Source organism: Conger conger, chromosome 9, assembly GCF_963514075.1.
Source record: "Conger conger chromosome 9, fConCon1.1, whole genome shotgun sequence".
NCBI lineage: Eukaryota > Metazoa > Chordata > Actinopteri > Anguilliformes > Congridae > Conger > Conger conger.
In genome coordinates this window covers 55,677,464-55,697,463 of record NC_083768.1, presented here as the reverse complement: position 1 = coordinate 55,697,463, position 20,000 = coordinate 55,677,464, and the positions used below count along the sequence as shown (strand labels likewise).

The 20,000-nt window shown below is 50.3% G+C and overlaps 1 pseudogene; it reads left to right on the top strand.

Moving 5' to 3' along the window:
• The window catches only part of LOC133136531 (myocyte-specific enhancer factor 2D homolog), a 63,212-nt pseudogene that overhangs the window by 32,877 nt on the left and 10,335 nt on the right, over positions 1-20,000 (top strand).

Here is a 20,000-nt window from a genome sequence, read left to right as displayed (position 1 = left end):
GACGCACATACAAACACGCACGCAGACACTGGTTTTTCTACCCTTGAGGGGACACCAGAGTTGGGAGTACATTTTGGGGCTCACACACACACACACACACACACAGGTACTGGTTTTTGTACCCTTGTGGGGACACTCACACTCACACACGTTCACTGTCCTCCCTGCAAGCCCCCCCACCCCCCCCCCCCCCCCCCCCCCATTTCTCTCGCACTAGCCTGAGAGAAATGCCTTTCTGCGCGTCGGCGTGAGGGGGAGAGAGCTGGCAGCAGAACATTTAAGCCAGAGAGAGAGAGAGAGAGGGAGAGGGAGAGGGAGAACTCAGCCATGCCAGAGTGCAGAATTGCAAAATAAATAAATGTGATTGAGATATCGGCATTGATTTTCGTCTCCCTCTCTCCCTCTCTCCCTCTCTCCCTCTCTCTCTCCCTTTCTTTCTCTCTTTCTCCACCTCTCTGTATTTCAGGAGTAACCTGTTGGCCAGTGTTGACCCATCCAGGGTGGATTTAAGAGGAAGCCCACAGTTCATTTGACCGCACACCCCCCCTCGTCCCACCCTGTTCCAACCCCCCCCCCTTCCACGGAACATGATCTGAGCCCCCCCCGCCGGCCGCCGCCCCTCCATTTTGGTTCTTCCTCTCCTCCGTTTCTCCGTGGGAGTGGGAACGCCCCGTCCCGCCCCCGCCCGGTCGCCGCACGCAAGGGGGAGAGCCGCGCCCGTGAGAGCCACCACGCCCGCCGGTGACAGAGCGCCGCCATGGGGAGGAAGAAGATCCAGATCCAGAGGATCACGGACGAGCGCAACAAGCAGGTGAGGCTCCGCCCCCCCGCTCACCTCGGGGGTCTGCCCGAGAGCTCGGTGCCCCACGGAGACCGTGGCAACGGCTGGGCGCTGTCACGAAGAAACCAGCTCCGTCCTCCCTGGAGTTGGCCGTTCTTTTGGCTTAGAGCGGGTGGGGGTGGGGGGAGGGGGGGGGTCCGGTTGGTTGCCCTCCTCACGGGTCGACGGTCTGTTAATTAGCGAAATCAGCAGGTGTAGCGATCGGTTGGAATGGTAACCCGCGCAGCCTCGGTTACCCCCGTGGTACGCGATCGGCCCCGGATTAGAGGTTTGTGTTCACGGGGGCCGCACCCCTGTGGGTTAACCAGCTCAGACAGGCGGGTGGGACTTGACCTGGGAAGGTGTGTTACATGTAGCACAGTGGTGAGAGAGCGGTTGGCGGTTTTAGAGTCGATGTGGCGTTGAGAATGGAATCCTCTTGTTCTGACTGGGGTCAGCCGGTCCAGTCAGAGATCATGTGACTTGGTCACCTAGGACCACCAGCATCTGGCCGCTTAATCTTCTCCTGCATATGATCGGCTCCACAAGCCCTGGCGTTCTCCGCCCACGATGATTCCCCAGGTTGTTACTGCACAGGATTGTGGATAATTGACCTGGGATCCTACCAATGCCCAAGCACCCCCCTTAGCCTGCTGGTTTGGTCAGTGGAAATAGCTTTGCGGCATGTTGGGTATTTTCGGGATGAACACATAACATATTCCCCCACCCGTCCAACCACACACACTGGCTAGTGCAGTGTTAGTGTTCTCAGACCTAACTTGAGTTATTGCAGCTAGACAGTCCTGCTCTCTGGTGCCCAAAGCTAGCAGCTCGCTCAGCTCTCCAACACGTGAACTCTGACCCCACCGCTGGCCAAAGTATGAAACATTTTGAAAAGCTTGCGTTAACTTCAAACATACCGAAAATCGTTAGTGACAAGGGACAGTGTGCTTTAGATGTGGGACATCTGGGAAATCCCACCAATGATGGCCCTGTTGCCAGTAACACATATGGTTCTTAACTGATCGTGATAAAATCATAATATGGTGTTTCCAGCCGCATGGATGTTTCCCTTTATTCCAGATCCACCTTTAAGATACCATGGTGTCACCATGGTGACAAGCTGGCTTGTGAGAAAATGTGTTGAAAATTACAATTAGTATTATTAATTCTGGCGGAGTTTGCATGTTCTCCCCGTGTTTGCGTGGGTTTCCTCCGGGTACTCCGGTTTCCTCCCACAGTCCAAAGACATGCAGGTTAGGCTGATTGGAGTGTCTAAATTGCCCATAGGTATGAGTGTGTGAGTGAATGGTGTGTGTGCCCTGCGATGGACTGGCGACCTGTCCAGGGTGTATTCCTGCCTTTCGCCCAATGTACGCTGGAATAGGCTCCAGCCCCCCTGCGACCCTGTTCAGGATAAACGGGTTAGGATAATGAATGAATGACTGGATTATTAATTGTCAGAAGCAGGCCTAGTTTATTATCTTATGTCTCTTTTTAACATTGTGTAAATACACATTGTAGCATTTTCTTATGTGGTGGTGTGCTAATAGCTATTTAGTCCATGTGTAATATGATGTAATACAATATAATATGATGTAATGTAATGTAATGTTAGATGTAGTGATGAGCAGTGCTTGTGTTTTGGTAGAGGTTTCCCTTGCAGACTGCTAATAACTCTTTAGTGTAATTAATGTGTAATGCAATGTAATATGATGTGACGTGATGTAATGTCAGGCGCAGTCTCATGGGCTGCAGTCAGTCTGGTGTAAAAACAACTCATTCTGTCAGCTGATGTTAGCATTCTGCTCTGTTAGCATTCTGATCTGCTAGCATTCTGCTGTTAACATCTGCTATGCTAGCATTCTGATCTGTTAGCATTCTGATCTGCTAGCATTCTGCTGTTAACATTCTGCTACGCTAGCATTCTGATCTGTTAGCTTTCTCCTCAGATCTAAGATCTAAGATCAGTGCAGCTGTTCTTAGAGCAAAGGCCCTTAGCCACCCATTGCTCCAGGGGGGATTGGACCCTGCTTAGTCTAATCAACTGCAAGTCACTTTGGATAAAAGCATCAGCTAATGTAATGTAACGCAATGTAATGTGATGTAATGTAATGCACTCCCCCTCTCCCTGCCCTCCACTCCTCTCCCCATCTCCCCCTCTCCCTCACTCCCCCTCCACTCCTCTCCCCCTCTCCCCCTCTCCTTCACTCCCCCTGCACTCCTCTCCCCGTCTCCCTCTCTCCCCGCCCTCTCCCCGTCTCCCTCCCCGCAGGTGACCTCACGAAGCGGAAGTTTGGTTTGATGAAGAAGGCCTACGAGCTGAGTGTGGCTGTGTGACTGTGAGATCGCCCTCATCATCTTCAACCACTCCAACAAGCTGTTCCAGTACGCCAGCACCGACATGGACAAGGTCCTGCTGAAGTACACGAGTACAACGAGCCCCACGAGAGCCGGACCAACGCCGACATCATCGAGGTGTGGACCGGGGCCAGGGACGGGAGGGCGGGGCCAGGGGCGGGAGGGCGGGGCCAGGGGCGGGAGGGCGGGGCCAGGGGTGGGGGGGGGGGGGGGGGGCACGGGCTGGAGGGCGGGGCCAGGGGGAGGAAGGGCGGGGCCATGGGTGTGATGGGCAGGGCCATGTGGCAGGCCATGGGTGTGATGGGTGGGGCCATGGGGCGGGGGCAGGGGTGTGATGGGCGGGGCCATGGGTGTGATGGGCAGGGGGCGGGAGGGTGGGTCCAGGGATTTAGCGCCAACAATCGTTCCACAGTCAAAGTCACTTAGATCACATTTCTTCCCTATCAGACATTTGGTCTGAAATATAGCTGAACCTCTTGACCTGCTTGAACCTGCTGCCACACTATTGTCTGATTAAATATTTGCCTTAACTAGCTGGTGTACTATACATACCAATTATTGCTGATCTTACACATTGAAGTGTATAGATTAAAATATACTGCTGTGAAATATATTATTCATTCTGTTCTCAAAAAAGGCCATGTATTTACAGTATGTTTGTGTGTGTGTTCCATTTCTTTAAGGGTCCCCTCTTGCTTCGTTTATACTGTCATTGCGTACATGGGAGCAGATGATCGCCCTCTCGTACTGTGAGATGCTTTCTCTCTCTCCTTCCCTCTCTCTTGCATGCCTGCAGAGAGTGTGGGCAGCCTGCTTCTCCTGCCAGAGTGTGTTAGTCCACCTGACTGCAGAGAGAGGGAGGGAGAGAGGGAGAGAGAGAGAGAGACGGAGAGACAGAGGGAGGGAGGGAGGGGGAGGGTGAGGGTGAGAGAGAGAGGCAGGGTGAGAGATGCAGGTTGAGAGAGAGAGGGAGAGAGAGAAAGAGGGGGTGTGAGAGAGATAGAGAGGCAGGATGAGAGAGGGAGAGAGAGAGTGAGGTAGGGAGGGAGAGGGGCAGGGTGAGAGAGAGGGAGCAACGAGGAGCGGGAGAGAAAATAAGAGAGAGCAAGGGATTGAGGGAGGGAGGGAGAATGAGGACGAGGGATGGAGAGAGAGGAATAGGCCTTGTTCTGGGTTTTAAGGGCAAGACTGCAGAAGGTCAAGGTCAAGTGTGTGTGTGTGTGTGTGCGTGCGTGTGTGCGTGTGTGCGTGTGTGTGCTCTAATTTCTGCTGCCTCTTTGAGGAGATTTAGGAGTACTGTATGGGTGCACATGAGGCGAGGGAATATTGAAACTCTTGGGCTTTTGCAGTGAGGTATAGACATCATTACACCCCCATGCACAGTCCCTGGTTGCCCCGGTGATTCTCTGCGGGGCGAAGCCAGCTGTGACAGATTCCACTGACGTCCCTATGGGCCATCATATCTCCCACATTCCTAATCCATCTCCACTGGAGGGGGGGGGGGTTTGGTTGGTTATGTGACCTGCGGTTGCCTGGATACGATCTCACCTTTACCTCACACGGTGATCAGGCTGGTGGCGCTTCGCAGAAATCGGAAATCACAGCAGGCTTGTTAACCTTCATATTGTTTGACTACTCAGCAGAGGGACTAGGTTTATAGAAGCAAATTAACCGTCTTTATTTTGATTTCTTTTCATAGTGTGTGGCCCCCGTGGTTTTAGGTTGCAGGTACAGAAGATTCAGAAGATTTCAGGTATAGAGGATTCTAGAGGAGTCAGGTATAGCAGATTCACAAGGAGTCCGGTGCAGAAGATTCAGGTTTTAGGTACAGAACGTTCAGGTTCCAGGTGCAGAAGATTCAGGTTTTAGGTACAGAACGTTCAGGTTCCAGGTGCAGAAGATTCAGGTTTTAGGTACAGAACGTTCAGGTTCCAGGTGCAGAAGATTCAGGTTTTAGGTACAGAACGTTCAGGTTCCAGGTGAGGAGATTCAGGTTTTAGGTACAGAACGTTCAGGTTCCAGGTGCAGAAGGCGCAGGTGCGTTGAGGTTGTTCTCGCGGGCCTATGCGCTGTGGAGAGCTCGGGGGCGCGGGTTGGGAGTCGTGACCTACACACGGCTTTTAGCGAAGGTCGTGCGAGTGCGCACGCGCCCGTCGGTGACGGAGGTCGTCTGAAGCACACAAGATGGCCGAACGGCACTCGGGACGCACGGCCGTGTCGAGCGGAGGGCCGCTGTCCCATAATGCCCCTGGGCCAGTGTCCCCCGGCACGTGGGCTCGTGGGAAGGGACCGAGAGAGCAAGAGAGAGAGAGCGACTCCCTCTCTTTTTCGCGTGTGTAAGACTTGGCACTGCGTTTAAGTATGTCACGGCAACAAAAAAGCGTTCCTGAAATTAGTTGAATCGAGAGATGGAGAGAACAAGAGAGGAAGAGATGGGATGCGAGGGAGGGAAAGAGAAAAAGTGGGAGGTGGTGTGTGGAGGGGGAGAGAGGGATAGAGGGAATAGAGAGGAGAGGGGGAGAGAGGGATAGAGGGGATAGAGAGTGGAGGGACACAGGCAGACGATGAAAAGAGTGAAGGAACGAGGGATTAAAGGAGGGAGATGAAGGAGGGCAGGCAGGCAGAGAGATGACAGGGAGGGGGAGGGAGTAGGTGAAGGAAGGACGCTGGTGATTGGACGAGCCTGACCCAGGGGGGGGAGGGGCCAGAGGGAGAGTGTAGGCCAGCCAATCACCAGCCTACTCTGAGCTCAGTAGGACATCCTCACCCTGGCAACACAAGAGAGAGAGAGAGAGAGAGAGAGAGAGAGGGAAGGAGAGAGAAGGAGGGGGGGCAGGGAGAGAAGGAGAAAGAGAGATGAAGAGCTGGAGAGAGAGATGGTGGGAGAGATTGATAGTGGGGGGAGAGACAGAGCAAGAGAGGAAGGGAGAAAGAAAGAGCAAGAGAGGCGGAGAGACAGAGAGAGAAAGGGAGTGTGGGAGAGAGAGAAAGAGATAGATTGAGTGGGAGAGAGGGAGAGAGACAGATAGATAATGGGAGAGATGGTGGGAGAGAGAGAGAGACAGACAGTGGGGAGGAGAGAGGGAAATTGGGGGAAACCGAGAGACTGGAGAGAATAAAAGTGAGAGGTGTAGAGGTGCTGTACAAATTCAGAGTGTGAGCAAACTACTGAGGCCAGCTCCCTGCTACAGACACACAGTGACTTCTCTGTGTCATTGTGATGCTTACTATGAAGCGGGGGTGACAAATTACATGACGTGTAACAGTTGGGGCTACCCTGAATCTATCAATAGCAATGGTCCCACCACACCCTACGGCACATAAAGGCTACCATTTTGTGGGGTTCATGACACCTCATCTTGCCTCCAGGCTCCAATGACGATACAAAATGGTGGCAATTATGGGGACGAATGGCTGAAATTTACCCATTGTGCCTGTACATAAGTATCCAGTCTTGTTCTTACTCCAAATTGTACCAGAGAAAGAAATCGTCACAAACCATCCACAATTAGAAGATTCCATTACATTCTAATTAAAATAGACAATTAGTCCAATGATAATCAGTCAGGCAAATTAAGAAGACTGAGCTTCATTAAGCTTGGTCAAATGGAAAAGAACTGATTCCAGTTTCTGCAGAGAAGCCTGCATTTCTCCCCTGACAATGCGTAGACTTTCACCGATCTCATGCCGCCCACCAGATGATTCATAGTCATACGCTCTCCCAAATGTACTTTAAAAAGAAAGTTTGAACGAGGATAATGTTTAAAATCCATGTTTCTTTTCCAAAGTGCATTTTAGCCCCCTTTGCGGTCATGACAGGGGCTCCTGGTTTAAAACACTGGAAGAGAGAGAGAGAGAGGCAGAATGAAGGGCACATGGATGGATGGAGAGATCAAGAGAGGGGAGGACAGAGAGATGGAGTGTAATAGGAGGGATACAAATTGGACTGGGGTCCACAAAGGGTGGTAGTGTACAGTCTACACAGACAAGCCTACCATAGCTTAGCCTCGTGAAGACAAGCCTATTATAACCTAGCCTAGCAGAGACAAGCCTACCATAGCCTAGCCTAGCACAGACAAGCCTACCATGGCCTAGCCTAGCACAGACAAGCCTACCATAGCCTAGTCCAGCACAAACAGCCCTACCTTAGCTTAGCCTAGCACAGACAAGCCTACCATAGCCTAGCCTAGCACAGACAAGCCTACCATAGCCTAGTCCAGCACAAACAGCCCTACCTTAGCGTAGCCTAGCACAGACAAGCCTACCATAGCCTAGCCTAGCACAGACAGCCCTACCATAACCTAGCCTAGCACAGACAAGCCTACCATAGCCTAGCCTAGCACAGACAAGCCTACCATAGCTTAGCCTAGCACAGACAAGCCTACCAAAGCCTATCCTACACAGGCTCAGCTGCCTCCAAAGCACCCCGCCCCCCCTGTCTTAGACCTGCTACCCCCACAGCAGCGGAAGAGATTTTTGGCCCTTTGTGAAGATAAGCAGCTGCTATCGATCTGCCTCGTCCCCCGCAGACGGCAGCTCCCACAGCTGCTAAGAAAGATTTGGGTCTGCACCAGCACTGTGCATTATCCCCACCTTACCAATCACCTGCCCCAGGCTGGAATAAACATCTCTCCGCTTAGAGATGTAGCAGATACCAATGCGAGGCCCTGAAGGGGGTCTGTGTGCCATTGGTGGTAAAATGGAATCAGTTACTACTTTCAGTTAAAGATCAGTTACTTTCAGTTAAAGATCAGTTATACTTTCAATTAAAGATCAGTTACTTTCAGTTAAAGATCAGTTATACTTTCAGTTAAAGATCAGTTACTTTCAGTTAAAGATCAGTTATACTTTCAGTTAAAGATCAGTTACTTTCAGTTAAAGATCAGTTATACTTTCAGTTAAAGATCAGTTACTTTCAGTTAAAGATCAGTTATACTTTCAGTTAAAGGTCAGTTATACTTTCAGTGAAAGATCAGTTACTTTCAGTTAAAGATCAGTTATACTTTCAGTTAAAGATCAGTTATACTTTCAGTTAAAGATCAGTTATACTTTCAGTTAAAGGTCAGTTATACTTTCAGTGAAAGATCAGTTATACTTTCAGTTAAAGATCAAGATGGAGCTAACTCATTGACAGTGACTGCAGTATGATGATGATGATGATGATGATGATGATGACGGTGGTGATGGCGGTGGCACTCGGCTGGCAGGGTAAGGAGCATTGCGAGGGAGCGGGACCGTGAAATCAGCAGCCGCGTCACGCGTCTCTTTCCCCTCCCCCCCCCTGCGTCCGGCAGACGTTGCGCAGGAAGGGCTTCAACGGCTGCGACAGTCCGGAGCCGGACGGCGAGGACTCCATCGACCAAAGCCCGCTGAACGACGACAAGTACCGCAAGACCACCGAGGATCTGGACATCCTCTTCAAACGCTACGGAGTGAGTGTGCTACCTCCTCTAACCTCCTCTCTCTCTCTCTCCCTCCGTCTCTCCCTCCGTCCTCTGCGGGGACCCAAGGTGCTGAATAAGAAGGGTCAGCGGGGGTGCGAGAGCCCGGAGGCCCAGGAGCCCCGCCCGGTCACCCCCTGCACCCAGGAGAAATACAAAAAGATTGACGAGGAGTTCGATAAAATGATGCTCAGCTATAGGCTGTCCGTGAGTACGGGAATGTGGCTGCATCACCGAGTGACAAGCTTTCCACCCCCCTCCACCCCGCCCCCCACCCTAAAAAATACAAAATAAATCACTCACACCACCCCCCCCTTCTGCTGTGAGTGACCCCTCCCATAATGGCCAAGCTACTTATAAGCTATCGCTAACTCGTGTGAGCCAATTAAAAGTTGGTTGTTCTCCAACACAAAGCACTGCGATTGGTTCACGTCATTGAGTGTTTGTCCACCCATGTTGGTATACATTAGGCATCAGATAACACCCCCCCCCCCCCCCCATACTGAATAAGACATGGATAGTGAGGGTTGTCTGAAGGAATGGGGGTCGCGAATGCTGACGATAATGCTAACGGGTTCGGTGTCTGCAGACCCCACTCACTACAACTAATGGGCTAATAGTGCACCAGGTACCACATGCTAACGCTAATGAATTATGTGTCTGTTGAGTGTAGCAGGCGACCCTCGCTAACGCTAACAGGGTTAACCGTCTGAAGAGTGCATATACCCACCGTTTTGCTAATTAGCTCACCTACAGGGTATTTCCAGCTCTCTCCCCTGCAAACCGCCGACTCGTCGTCAGATTGCACTCTGTCTTTGTACGGTTGGTAATCCATTTGTCGACCGCTTAGCTTGTCCCCCTGGCTGGGCCTCCTGGGGCCCTGGCCGGCCTGTTGCCTCAGGGCGACTCTTGTGACATGGTGATCGGGTATTGGAGACTTGTCCCTTGGAGAGGGAGACTGCAACACGTGGGCTTGTGCCAGGACGTGTGGCTGGATCATAAAATAAAAAAAACCCTTCTCTGATTGGTTGCGAGTGCTCACGTGACCTCTGAAAGTACCCACCCACCCCTTCAAATTCTTTATTTATTTTCTTTGTTTTCAAAATCCTGTACATCTTTTTCCTGCAGTAATGAGAAAGAAAACATTTTTAAAAGGCTTTCCCCCTCCGCCAACAGCACATATTGTCGGCCTCATTACATGGAAGAATCCCTTCTTGAAGAAATGAGATGAGATCTTATTTCTGAGAGGAAAACAAAAGCAAAAGGAACAATCCGTCATCTCGTCAAACGGGAACAAATCGTTTGATCTGGTATTATGCAGTGAATTATGCGTGTCGGTGAGACACCCACGGAAGCCCTCGAGAGCGAGCAAGAGCTCGGGTTTTTTATGCGTTTTTGCCTGATGGCCATGACTGATGCACTTACGAGTGCAAAGTTCAGCCCATTTCCATGTGAAGAAACGCACCGTATTCACAGACGTTCAGGGGGCGTCCGCTGGACGCTGTTCTGGTGCGGTTATAACCTTTAACCGCTTTCCAGAGCTGGGTCGGGGGCGAGGAGCGCGATCTCATCCCCCTTCCCTCCTGTTATTATGTCCAGGAGTGTTGGTTTTGTCAAATTCTTTATAACATTTTTTTATATATATATATATTTCCGCCCTCTGGACGGTCAGCCTCACAAGCTCATCAGCAGTCCGGAGGAGACTCTTCCCGGATTTGGGGAGGGGGTGGAGATAGCCCATCCTCTCAGGGTCCTAGCCTGTGGATCCAACTTTCCCCCATCTGCCCCGTCTGTGATTGACCTGGCTCCAGACTGACGCCTGACTGAAGGTCGTGTCAATTCGCCTAATACCTTCGTCCATTCAGTGGAGGGCCAATTTTAGTAATAATGACCTTTAAACTACAATGGGGAGAGCTTTCGTGCCCACGGCATTCTCCTCCAATGATAAAATATGATTAGCAAACCAGCACTGAATAGAAAATGTCCAGAGTTTGGAGCAAAGTTATAGAACGCTCGGAAGAACTCATTAACAGGTGTATCAAAAAACATCTTTTGGTGTGAGTTCCTGTGGACTCTTGTGGAGTTCCTGTGGAAGACTATAGTATGTCGTTATCCTGTGTGCAGGCCTTTGGTCATCTTGTGTAGAAAAGGTATGATTCTCAGCCTCTGCCGTCGGTGTGGTCCTGGTCTGTAAAAGATTTGAACCTGTTTTTTCCATCACGGTTAGCGCACGAGTGTGTGGTCTTAAGATTCCACTCTTTCCCCGTCTAGATACACAGCTAAATCCCCTTTGATGATCTTATTTTCAGGCATAGTGATAACCGATAATTGAGAAGTGAATTATTGTGAAATGCATAGGCTACTCTTCAGCCAAAAGGCCAACATGTCCTTTGTGATTGCGCTGATAGTCTTCAGGAAAAGCGACCCCGTCGTTTGCAATCAATATCCTGTGTCTGGGAAAATTACTGCAGCTGTTGCAGACATTCATTTCTGACTGCAGCGCACCCAGACATTGTAATAATTGGAATTCCCCGGCAAGACCCCGACAGAAATCGCAGTGAAGTGGTCACATTTACCAAAGGCGACAAGGGCACTCTTCCTGTGAAACGGCGGGGTGGCAATGGCAAGCGTTTATGTTTCAGAACAAAACCGGCCCTCGTGTCCGGAGCGAGGGCCTCTGATTGGTGGCTGAGAACCCGTTCAAAAAAACCAAAACCTTAACTTCTGTAAAGTGGGTCCCGTTGGGGGCCGGTGGCCTCGCCTGCTCCACACGCCCTATATAGAGCCCCAGTTTCTTCTTCTTTTTGCTTGCTGCCAGGGAGTGAGCTGGAATAGGCTTCCACACGGCGACGGGTGCCGGGTTTTGCTCGGCGCGCCCCAGGCTAGGACCGCGACTCCGAAACTGGGCCCGGTCTGCGCCCGTCTCACCGCCGGCCCTGACGGAACCGCCGCCACCCGTTTTATGTTCCCGCCACGACCTGTTTTATGTTCCCGCCGCGACCCGTTTTTTCTTTTTTTTTGGGTTAGACAAGAGGGATAGTGATATCGGAAAGGGGGGGAGATATCTGGACGAAGTGCTTCCGTCTCGGTCTCGGAGCGGATGAGTGACGAGAACTTCAGGGAGAATGTAGAAGGACCAGGGAGGCCATTCATGTCTGATTCATGAAGATTATTATGATTATTATTATTATTAGATTATTATTCAAGATTAGTTACCTTTTTTTTTTTTTACTGTTACTGGAGAGAGTGCCTGGACTTCGGAGACCACCAGGAGGGGAACTATAATTAGGAAAAAAAATGGAGAACAGATGCCAGGCTTCCTAACTGACAGTGTGTAGAAAACGCTTTCTGGACTTCTGATCTGTTCTCCCCTTCCCTGTCTTGAGATGCCGTTTCCTTTCGTTTATTTTAATTCCAACATTATTGTCTTAACCCGGCCACAGATTAATCTTAGTCCTGGACTAAAATCTGTTTTTTTAATTCTAAAATTGAATTTAGTCTAGGTCAAGGGTTAACCTATGTCTGTGAAACCTATGCCATCAATGTTTAAGATCAGAAATATGTGACAAGAATGTTCTTAACTGAATATTCCAATGCTGATGTAACAATCATGACTGGTGACCGAAAGAAATTGATTCTAGAACACAGACTGAGAAAATATTCCAAAAGAAACCTACCCTTCGGTGGGGTTAAAGGGTTCTGCTAATGCATCGTGATTCGGTTTGGTATGAAGCAGCCTCAAAAGTGCTGCTGTGCCTGTCTGTGTAAGCATGGGTTTTTACACCAGTCCGAAGCCTCTGATCAGAAGGCACAAGTAAGATGCACCAGAGAATTTAAGCGGAAGGTTGATGTTGAGCTTAAAGAGTGATTCCACTCACTGTTTCAGCCTGGTTCTACATGTTCTGGGGAGGGTAGAGTAGGTGTGGCCAATCACATTTCAGTGAAGTATTATCTAACCCATCAGGTGCCGGCAGTGCTCGAGAGTGTAATGACCCATTAAGTGAGGTGTGTGATTCTGGGAAAATTTCTCATTTAACCTGGAATGAGCCTTCTGCGTGTGTTTAACATTGAATGCTGCTTGAAATGCAGTGGACGAAAGCCTGCCTTGTTGTGGTGAGAAGTGATGATGAACGCACTCTTAGATGGATGCATGCCTACGTCTAATACACCTTCTCTCCCTCTCTCTCTCTCTCCCTCTCTCTCCCTCTCCCTCTCTCTTGCTCACTCCCTCTCTCTCTCTCTCCCTCTCTCTCGCTCACTCCCTCTCTCTCTCCCTCTCGCTCACTCCCTCTCTCTCCTTCTCTCTCACTCCCTCTCTCTCCCTCTCTCTCTCTCCCTCTCTCTCGCTCACTCCCTCTCACTCCCTCTCACTCCCTCTCTCTCTCTCTCCATCCTTTCCCTCCTTTAGTCCGCCGTCCCGCCCCCTTCCTTCTCCATGCCCGCCACGGTCCCCGTGTCCAATCAGAGCGCTCTGCCCTTCAGTAACCCCGGCGGCGCCCTGGTAACCACCTCCTTTGTGACATCGTCGCTCTCGGATCCCCGCCTCCTGTCGCCACAGCAACCGGCCCTCCAGAGGAACACGGTGTCTCCAGGGTTACCGCAGCGACCGGCCAGCGCAGGTAACCGCTGGCCGGTCGCTTAGTCTTAGTCCTCGATGTTCTTGTACTTCCTGTAATTCCCCAGAGGTAAACAGCAAGAAGCTCCACCAATCATGCATGGAGGACGTTGCTAACCACCCAGGCAACAACAACAACAGTGATTGGTGGATGCTTTCCGGGGCCGGAAAGTATCTACCTGTCACCATTGGTTTTGTTCTCTTGGGTGGAGGTTATTGATTGACTGATGGAGTGTTCCTCCTCGTTTTCTCCCAGTAATGTATCATGAGCTAAGCGACTGCATTTGACGGGAGTCTGGGGAGTACGATAGAGGCTAATAGTGAATAATTAACCGTGAGTAATCATGAATAATCACGCTCTCTTTACGTACCCCTCTCGCAGGTGCGCTTCTGGGAGGTGACCTGAACAACTCGAACGGGGGATGCCCAAGTCCAGTAGGTGAGTGTCAGTCACCACGACGACCGCGTACCCGCTGGGAGGAGGTCGGGAGACGTGGGGGCTCCGGAGGCCAAGGTTTTCGCAGTCCGCTGTGAACGCTGAAGCCGGTTAAAAGTCACAGATTAGTGCCTGCATATCTCCGCATTCCTCCGGGCATGCGTAGCCGCGTTAGCACGTTAGCGGTGAGTCAGAGCCTCCGGTGTGGGCTGCTGCGCCGTGTTCCGGAGTGAGTCGCTCGGTGCGTGAGAAGATTTGAAAAGGAGCTTTGCAGCAGCCAAAACGCCATGACCTATTTCTTCACGGCGAACCGTTTTCTTCTGGGAGACCGAAACGAGAACGGTCTCTCGTTTTTTCTTTTCTTTTTGTTCTTTGGGAAGCAGGGTTTGTGCTTGTATCCACAAACAACTACCCCCCCACCCCCCCACCCCCCGTCGAGCGGCTACGCCGAAAACACGCCAATACATGGCTGTCTCCACGGCAACACGCGGTCTGCTCAAGACGTTGGCTCTTGCGAGGGATTGGGGGACAGCCGAACGGATCCTTCCGGAACGATGCACGTTTCGCGTCGACCGGACGGCAGTGTGCTAGCGTGCGGTGGCTAACGTTCCAGGCTATCGCCGCAGTCCCAACAGCGTGATTGTCTGTTGTGCACCCGCAAAAGTCCATGAATATTCTCCCGAGATTTGCAGTCAGACGTGAGGTTTATGACCTGCAGGGCTTAATTGAGCTGCGGTTATTTTATGTTTCTGTCTCTCTTTCTGTTCATTCTCTAGTAATTGGATTAATGATATTTATTAACATCTTAGATTGGTGAATAACCGTGCTATTTATCTTTACTTTCGAATAAAGGCCTTCTCTTTCTCAGTTTCTCTCTCTCTCTCTCTCTCTCTCTCTCTCTGTCTGTCTTTCTCTCAGTTCAATTCAAATAAGCTTTGAGACCACATAACAGCGTAGTATCACTTTCATAAAACAACGTCAATAATAGGAGGTACAACAACAACCGTATGAACAATATCTCTTTGAACTATCTGTAGGAACTGTCTCTGCCCCCTCTCTGTCTGTCTCCCCTCCCTCTCTCCTGCTCCTCTGAGTTGTTTATGAGGCTGAATTCTGGTCCTAAGAGCCTCAGCTGTTGGGAAGGGAACAGGTGTGGCTGTATCCATACGGAGAGAGAGGGGGGGGGGAAGTAAGGGGTAGACATGAATGGTGGACTAACACCTCTCTCCCCCCCCCCCCTCCAAACTGCCCCTGCCCCCCCCCTTGCTTAACAACTAACTCAACTGCACTCTATACCCTCTCCCACCTGGGCTGGAACCCATAAGGCTTGCCTTAGTCGATGAGTAAAGCCGTCATTCGCATTTCTGGTTAATCCAGAGTTATGGAGAAATGCTGATTGAATTTCTTCTTCACAATTACGGTGTGCTTAGTTCGCTAATCGCTGAAGCTAACTTCCAGACTGAGTGCGGAGAGAAAAGGTGCCTGTGTTTACTGATTTAGGACAAGTGACGATTAAACACAGGCCTTAATCTTTTCTGTATTTGATGTTGTTCGTGTCGCTCGCACACACTCAGGGTGGTTTTGAGGAGCATGCTGGGACATTTATGGACCCACCAGCTGCCCTCCGCCGCCTGTCCGGTGAGGTCAAAGGAGCACTCACACACACACAGACACACACACACTCACACACACACTCTCACTCACACACACACAGACACACACACACTCACACACACACTCTCACTCACACACACACACACACACACACACTCACACACACACTCTCACTCACACACACACTCTCACACACACACACACAGACTCACACAGGGACTATTCACTCACACACACACAGACACACACACACTCACACACACACACACACAGACTCACACAGGGACTATTCACTCACACAGACACTCACACACACACAGACACACACACACACTCTCACACACACACACACTCACACACACACACACACAGACAAACACAGGGACTATTCACTCACACACACAGACAGACACACACACACTCACACACACACTCTCACTCACACACACACAGACACACACACACTCACACACACACACTCTCACTCACACACACACACACTCACACACACACACACACACAGACTCACACAGGGACTATTCACTCACACAGACACACACACACTCACACACACACAGACACACTCACACACACACTCTCACTCACACACACACAGACACACGCACACTCACACACAGACACACACACACTCTTACACACACACAGACTCACACAGGGACTATTCACTCACGCACACAAACACACACATTCACACACTCATACACTCACATATACACATACACACACCAGTGGGAGGGGACTGAAAGCCTGGCAGACCGCGGTTATGGTCGGCCAGTCTGAGAAGATGTTTGTAAATGACCAGCGACGGCGTTTAGCGGGGTCTGTGTCTACACACTGCGACGGCGTTTAGCGGGGTCTGTGTCTACACACTGCGACGGCGTTTAGCGGGGTCTGTGTCTACACACTGCGACGGCGTTTAGCGGGGTCTATGTCTACACTCTGGCTCGCAGCGGTTAAGGAGGGTGAAAATCCGAGTTGCTACGGAAACCCCCCTCCCCCTCGGCCCCCTCGGCCCCGCCCCCCAGCTGCCAGCTGTCGCACGAAGGCCGTCGCTCTGGGAATGTCGCCATTAAAGTCACCCCTCATTCCCCACGTTCCCCACGTTCCTGATGTTCCCAAGCCTGGCCTGTGAGAGAAAGAGAGACCCCCACTCCCAGGCCCTCACATAACATTACAACACATTATAGCACACACATACACACCAGCAAACATGCACATACACACTCACTCACAATCACAGACACACAATCTCACTCACAATCACAGACACACACACACACATATGCACCCACATACACACCAGCAAACATAGACACGCACACACACACTCACTCACAATCACAGACACACACACACACTCACAATCACAGACACACACACACACATTCACTCACAATCACAGACACAGGCACACATACACATACACACACACACACCAACACACACATTCACAATCACAGACACACACATACTCTCTCTCTCTCACACACACACACACACACACACACACACACTCACAATCACAGACACGCACAAACACATGCACACACACGCGCGCACACAAATGTGCACCTCCATGGCCCTCTCCCCCTCCCCCTCTCCCTCCCCCTCCCGCTCTCCCCTGTCTCTGAGGCTCAGATATCAGCTGTGGGAGAAACTCCTCTCCCAGCGCCAGGGAGAGGGAAAGGGGGAGGAAGGCAGGCAGGGCCGCAGACCTCCACATGTCCCCAGCTGGCAGCAGTGACTGTACCCCAGCAACAGAGCACTGAGCTGGGGCACTGTGGACCAGGGGTCCACTGGTCCTGGTCCTGGAGAGCCACACACTCACCTTTCACCTTTAACCCTGTAACCTGTGAGGTCACAAGCATGTCATTAGAGTATTCTGAAGTGAACATTCTAATGCTGATGTAACCATCACTACCGGTTTACTATAAGGTAAAAAAAATAATAAAATACTTTCTGCAGTCTACTCTGGCCCCGCCCATGATCGAGCATCATACATTCATGAATCAATTTATCCAGACAGAACATTTTTTCCATATTTATCTGCTTACTTTTAACGGTTAATTTTCAAAGTGGGCAAGCCAGCTGCTACGGATCAATACTACATGGAGCAGTGCTGGCATCTGATTGGTTAGAGAATACTTTGTGCAAAAGGGATGGACGCACTTAGTCTACCCACCCCAGAACGCTTTTTCTTTCAAAACTGTGTGGAAGGCTGAAACTGTCAGTGCAATTACTCTTTACAGTTGTAGAACATTTGAAAAAAACAAAAAACAATCCCAAAAAACCTAGTCTGAAAAAACAAATCTGAAGACCAAGTCAGACCGTGCAATCACCCACTTTTACCGATCGATTAAGTGCCGTACAACAGCTGAAATCACAAGGGCCGGGGCTCTTCAGACCAGGGTTCGAGCCCCCTCTATCTCTGGGATAGCCAGTGTTCCCTGTGCTGCTCATAGCTATGAGCCAGCCTTACAATAGGGATGTTTTATTATTTAAAGAAAACAGTTCCTTAAGGACATGGTTGACATGAGTGACAGTATTTGAGTTTGTGGTATCTAGGGTATCTGTGTGTGTCTGTTGGTTAGTGTGTTTGTTTGGGGTATCTAGGGTATCTGTGTGTGTCTGTTGGTTAGTGTGTTTGTTTGGGGTATCTAGGGTATCTCTGCGTGTCTGTTGGTTAGTGTGTTTGTTTGGGGTATCTAGGGTATCTGTGTGTGTCTGTTGGTTAGTGTGTTTGTTCGAGGTATCTAGGGTATCTCTGCGTGTCTGTTGGTTAGTGTGTTTGTTTGGGGTATCTAGGGTATCTGTGTGTGTCTGTTGGTTAGTGTGTTTTTTCAAGGTATCTAGGGTATCTCTGCGTGTCTGTTGGTTAGTGTGTTTGTTTGGGGTATCTAGGGTATCTGTGTGTGTCTGTTGGTTAGTGTGTTTGTTCAAGGTATCTAGGGTATCTCTGCGTGTCTGTTGGTTAGTGTGTTTGTTCGAAGTATCTAGGGTATCTGTGTGTGTCTGTTGGTTAGTGTGTTTGTTTGGGGTATCTAGGGTATCTCTGCGTGTCTGTTGGTTAGTGTGTTTGTTCGAAGTATCTAGGGTATCTGTGTGTGTCTGTTGGTTAGTGTGTTTGTTCAAGGTATCTAGGGTATCTCTGCGTGTCTGTTGGTTAGTGTGTTTGTTTGGGGTATCTAGGGTACCTGTGTGTGTCTGTTGGTCAGTGTGTCCGTGTGTTTCCATGGCACACCTCAGAGGGTATTCCTTCCACTGCAGCCGCTCGTAGGATTCCTCATCCGGAATACTGGGAAGAGTCCAAGGACAGTCCTGGCGTTCCTGGTCAAGGGGGGGGGGGGGGGGGGGGGGCTCATATCCCAAACCTGACTGGCCTTCTAATAATACACCCTTATCAGAGGGTCTGCAGGGCCGGAGAGACGGAGGGAGAGGGCACACTCTCTCGCCTTGTCACACCCTCGGGGAGAGAGAGGCTTGAGGTTTCCTGCCTCCGAGCAGGCGCGTACACTCACTGACCACTTTATTAGGTGGTTATTAAACTTGCGTTTTTGGACTCATTGGTGTTCTGCTGCTGTAGCACACCCACTGCCAGGTTCGACGTGCCGCATGTTCAGAGATGCTCTTCTGCACACTGCTGTTGTAACGCGCGGTTATTTGAGTTACTGTCACCTTCCTGTCAGCTTAAACCAGTCTGGCTGTTCTTCACAGTGTTTGTTTGTGATTACGGTGTGTGTGTATAATATACACTCAGTGAGCATTTTATTCGGTATTTATTAGACTTCATTTTCTCAATTGGACTTCTGCTGTAGCCTATCCACTTACAGTTATGATGCGTTGTGCGTTCAGAGATGCTCTTCTACATACCACTGTTGTAATGTGTGGTTATTTGCGTTACTGGCTCCTTCCTGTCGGCTTTGTCCAGTCTGGCCATTCTCCTCTGACGTCTCTCATTAACAAGGCGTTTCTGTCTGCACAACTGCTTGTTTTTTGCACCATTCTTTGCAAACTCTGGGGGCATGAAAATCCCAGGAGATCAGCAGTTTCTGAGATACTCAAACCGCACTGTCTGCCACCAACAATCATTCCTTAGTCACGTAGATTTTTTTTTCCCATTCTGATGGTTGAGGTGAACATAAACTGAAGCCCCTTACCCGTATCTACTATGATGGTATGCATTGCACTGCTGCTACAGAATTGGCTGATTAGGTAATCGCATGAATAAGTAGGTGTAATAAAGTAAAAATGTCCCTAATGAAGTGTTCGGTGAGTGTATAATGAGTTTTCTGCTTGTGAGCATAGTGTGTGTGTAATATATAAGGAGCTTTTTGTTTGTGTCTATTTTCAGCGAACGGGTATGTGAGTGCCAGGGCCTCCCCGGGCCTCCTCTCTGTCTCCAACGGCAACAGTCTGGGGAAAGTAGTTCCGGCCAAGTCTCCGCCCCCTCCCAGCCCTCAGATGGCCAACAGCCGCAAGCCGGAACTCCGGGTCATCACCTCACAGGGCGGAAAGAGCCTGATGCAGCTGGTGAGTGTGTGTGTGTGTGTGTGTGTAAGGGGTGTGTGAGAGTGTGTGTGTGTGTGTGTGTGTGAGGGGTGTGTGAGAGTGTGTGTGTGAGGGGTGTGTGTGTGTTTGTGTGAGGGGTGTGTGTGTGTGTGTGTGTGTGTGTGTGTGTGAGTGTGTGTGTGA